Raw genomic sequence first — 5284 nt, 5'->3', positions numbered from 1 at the left:
GTGTCCCGAACGTAGGTGGGGAGTTCTTGGACTAAGGGGGACAGGACCGTGTCGAGGTATGCAGAGATGAGTTCGGTGGGGCAGGAGCAGGCTGAGACAATGGGTCAGCCGGGGCAGTCAGGTTTGTGGATTTTGGGCAGGAGGTAGAAACGGGCAGTGTGGGATTGTGGGACTATGAGGTTCGAGGCGGTGGGAGATCTCCTGAGGTGATGAGGTTATGGATGGTCTGGGAGATGATGGTTTGGTGGTGGGCGGTGGGGTCATGGTCAAGGGGGCATATGGAAGTCAAGATTAAGGATGATGGTATAGGCCCCCGACATTGGCGTATGGATCCCTTCTTCTTGAAGAATAGCAAATTTATAAAGTATTTTTCGTAGGAATTCAAAACCTTCTGGGAAATTAATTCAGGTATGGCCAGTAACCCGTCGATGATGTGGGAGACCACTAAGGCATATGTGCGAGGCCTGGTCATCTCATATTCTGTGACCCGGAAAAGACAAAAGAGAGACCAACAGCACCTGCTCAAGCCTCGCTTGAAGGCAGCTGAGACAATGTATCTTAACAGGCCTTTCATTACTAAGCTACAAAGGATCACAGCCCTTAAATATGCAGCCTTGAATATGCACTTACCCAAACAGCAAAGAGGGAAATATTATTCGCAAAGCAGAGATTATTTGCATATGGCGACAAGCCTGGCAGATACCTAGCATACCTTGCTAGAAAGAAAAAGGGTCCTCAAGCCATTGCGTCCATTAGAAAAAGTGCTGGTACCCTGACTAGAGATCATAAAAAGATCAATACATCCTTTAGAAAGTTCTATTTTGAACTGTATAAATCGCAAGACTGTGAGGATAGAACTGAGAAGATGGAATCCTTCTTTAAAAATTTGGCCCTTCTGGGCTTAACCTCGGAGCAGGTGTCAATCTTGAATGCCCTCTGATAACCCAGGAAGCACTTGACGCAGTTAGGCAGCTTCAGAGTGGCAAAGGCGCCTGGACCAGATGAATTCCAGGCTGAGTTCTATAAAGAATTTATCGGGGAACTGGCCGGGCCTCTCATAAATATATATAATTATTCGCATAGTCAGGGCTGCCTCCCACCTTCGTTGAGAGAAGCAAACATCTCTCTTATTTTTAAAAAGGGAAAGGCCCCAAAAGATTGCTCATCATATAGACCCATATCCTTACTAAATGTGGATTTCAAAATTCTTTCTAAATAGTTGGCATTAAGATTGGAGAGGGTCTTACCATACATCATAAAAGAGGACCAGACAGGGTTTATAAAGGGCCACAGGTCAACTAATAATATTAGAAGGGTCTTAAATATGATACAAGCCTGTCAACAGGGAACAATACCGGGTTTAGCTGTCTCCTTGGATGCAGAGAAGGCATTTCATCAGGTAGAATGGCCATATCTTTTTTATACTCTGGAAAGGTTCGGTGTCGAAGAGGTATTTATTAAATGGGTTTCAGTATTGTATAATGATCACAAAGCAGCAGTGATCACCAATGGTTTAAGTTCAGATAGCTTTAGTGTTGGCAGGGGTTATCGTCAGGGATGTCCTGTTTCACCATTATTATTCACACTAGTGATTGAACCACTGGCGGAAGCTATACGAACTGACCCGAACATAACGGGTTGGATCAGGCAAACATAAAATTACTCTATATGCCGATGATGTCCTCCTCTTCTTAAGTGATCCTTTGATATCTGTGCCCTGTCTAATCCAAATGATCAATTTATTTGGGATATTTTCAGGCTATAAAATTAATTTTGTGAAATCTGAGACCATGCCGTTGGGAAGTCTTGCCAGTGTATTCAATTTACCGGACGGATCTTGCTTTCCCTTTCGGTGGTCACTTAAAGGTTTTCTGTACCTAGGAATTTTTATCACCCCAGTATTTGGTCAGCTGTATAAAGCTAATTTCGTGCACTTATTAGGGAAAATAAGACAGGACCTTCAGTGCTGGGGAGATCTCCCAATATCCTGGTTAGACACAGTAGCCCTAGTTAAGATGAATATTCTACCTTGTCTTCTATATCCTATGAGAATGCTCCCCCTATTGCTGCCGAGACAGGTGTTATATAAGCTCTACGGCTGGCTCGGCTCCTTTTTGTAATCATAAACGATCCCTTATCAAATTAGCAAAGCTGCAGCTCCCACAAGCAAGGGGAGGACTGGACTTTCCAGATTTTAGGAGGTATCAGTTGAGTTCCTTATTATCTTATGTAGCTGATTGGGTCTCTTGTGACCCGCAATCAATCTGGTTAGATATTGAGACCTCCCAAGCAAAATGTCCCCTCATCAATCTTTTATTTATGGACAAGATGAGAGCTATTATGGACTACTGTAAAAACCCTAATGTATTAAATACAATTAAAGCCTGGAGGATAATGTGACAAGATGAGGGTAACCTGCAAAAACCTCCCCTTATACTCCTATAGTGGGAACACTGGGATTTCAGTCAGGTGTGACAGATGCAAAGTTTAAAACTTGGAAGTCTTGAGGTATCTCCTGCTTGGGAGACCTGTTCGATGGAGAGGTTATGATGTCCTTTGAGCAGTTGCACCAGAAGTTTCGACAGCCTAACAGGGACCTTTTTCGGTACTTCCAAATACGAGATTATATACAAAAGAAGACCACATTGATAATTAATCCCTACAAATCAGATAGGGAAAGGAGAGAGCTATGGCCGATGGGGCCCCCCTCAGTTAGTACACTTCATCACTCATTATATAATAAAGTATCTAAGGACGTGGAATGATTATTTAAAACTCGGAATCAAGAATTAGGGTTGGAAGTCTCATTAGAAATGTGGGAGGACATCTGGGAAAATGCCAGAAAGATCTCTATTTGTAATAGAATTCAGGCTATTCAATTAAAGATACTCCACAGGGCTCATATGGCACCTGAACGATTTGCAAAGTTCAAGGCAGCAGCATCCCTAATGTGTCCTAAATGTAAAATAGAAGTTGGCACTCTCACACATTGTCTATGGATATGCCGTAAGATCCGTAGGTATTGGGACAGAGTAGCGAATGCCTTGACAGAGATCTTGGATACGGAGATTAGATTCGATCCAGTGTCCCTGCTTTTGGGTTCTTCAGATTTTCCCTCCCTGGATGTAAATGGGAGGAAATTATTTACCATTCTTTCTTTCTGTGCACGGAAAAATATCTTAGTGAATTGGGTAGCTGAAGGCCCTCCAGGACGTTCGAACTGACACAGGTTAGCGATGGAACATATCCTCCTTGACTTCCTCACAAATATGGTGCACCAAAAAATGGAATTATTCTACAAAACATGGCAGCCCTTTTTGAATTACATCGACACACATTTCTCAGCCATACTGTCTAGGGCTTTTGTCTGGCTGTGGTAATGGTTCTGGCTGGTACGGGGACCCCCGGGGGGGGAGGTATCCCATATAAATACGTGTTTTATTATGACTTGATATAAACCTATTTTGAGCATGTATCTAGTTATTTAATTATTTTGTTGTTTATTGATAGTAATGCATGATATTCTATTTTATGTTTTGGTTGTTTGTAGGATGGATTAGTAGTTAGTTGGGTTTTTCTTTCTTTTTTTTTGATTTTTAAAAATATCTTATTTATTTAATTTTATATTGATGTTTATACTTGTTTGTATTACTTCTGTAATTTTGTAAAAAATCTTTAAAAATTTTTTTTCAATAAAAATACCGAAAGAAAATATTTGACTGATCTTTTGGAATTTGTTCACTCGAGTCATAGAGATGTCCACATGGAAACTGACCCTTCGGTCCAACCCGTCCATGCCGACCAGATATCCCAACCCAATTTAGTCCCACCTGCCAGCACCCGGCCCATATCCCTCCAAACCCTTCCTATTCATATACCCATCCAAATGCCTCTTAAATGTTGCAATTGTACCAGCCTCTACCACATCCTCTGGCAGCTCATTCCATATACACACCGCCCTCTGTGTGAAATAGTTGCCCCTTAGGTCTCTTTTATATCTTTCCCATCTCACCCTAAATCAATGCCCTCTAGTTCTGGACTCCGCGACCCCAGGGAAAAGACTTTGCCTATTTACCCTATCCATGCCCCTCATAATTTTGTAAACTTCTATAAGGTCACCTGTCAGCCTCCGACGGTCCAGGGAAAGCAGCCCCTGTCTGTTCAGCCTCTCCCTATAGCTCAAATCCTCCAACCCTGGCAACATCCTTGTAAATCTTTTCTGAACACTTTCAAGTTTAACAACATCTTTCCGATACGAAGGAGACCAGAATTGCACGCAATATTCCAACAGTGGCCTAAACAATGTCCTGTACAGCCGCTCCCAAAATGCAGCACCTCATATTTATCTGAATTAAACTCCATCTGCCACTTCTCAGCCCATGTGGTCAAGATCCTGGTTACCCTCTTCGCTGTCCACTACACCTCCACTATACCTGCTCCAACTAGAAGCAGGTAGTTTTATAGGTAATTAGTGTGTTTGGAACAGGCATTTAAACATGTTTTTTTTTTATTTTTGCAGTTTTATCAACAACTTTCTGGAGAAGAGTGACACCTTCTGATTGCTCTACAATTAGAAATAAAAGCAGCCCAGATTTTGTCGTCCCAATATTGGTGAACACTGACATGCTATTGAACACTGTAACTACTGACATTTGCACACAGGAGATAGAAATAATATCACTGGATTAGTAAAGCAGAAGACCAGGAGAATACTCTGAGAATAAGGGAATAAGGGTTCAAATCAAATCTCAACTGCTGGTGGAATTGACATTCAATTAATTTAAAATGGAATTGAAGGTTACCTACTGTAATGGTGACCAAGAAACTCATCTTGCCCACTAATACCATTTAGGGAAGGAAATCTACCATCCATACCTGTCTGGCCTGCATGTGAATCCAGTCTCACAGCAATGAGGTTGTCTCTTAACTTCCCTCTGAAATGGACGAGCAAGCCATCAACTCAAGAGCAACTAACAATAGGTAACAAATGCTGTCCTTGTAAGTGATAGGAGAAAGTGAGGACTGCAGATGTTGGAGATCAGAGCTGAAAATGTGTTGCTGGAAAAGTGCAGCAGGTCAGGCAGCATCCAAGGAGCAGGAGAATCCTGTCAGTGATAGCCATATTCAATAAATAAATAATCTGCATTGATGCACTCTGAAAGAATATCCACTATCCTTGCAGCGAGTCATTCATTGTCAGTTTGGGTTGATTGTCCACAAGCAATGCTGTAGTTAATGCAGTATAACTTTGAGTTGACATGAACACGTAAAAGTGCCTCAGGAA

Source organism: Chiloscyllium plagiosum, chromosome 1, assembly GCF_004010195.1.
Source record: "Chiloscyllium plagiosum isolate BGI_BamShark_2017 chromosome 1, ASM401019v2, whole genome shotgun sequence".
Taxonomy (NCBI): Eukaryota; Metazoa; Chordata; class Chondrichthyes; order Orectolobiformes; family Hemiscylliidae; genus Chiloscyllium; species Chiloscyllium plagiosum.
This window is presented reverse-complemented; position numbering follows the sequence as displayed.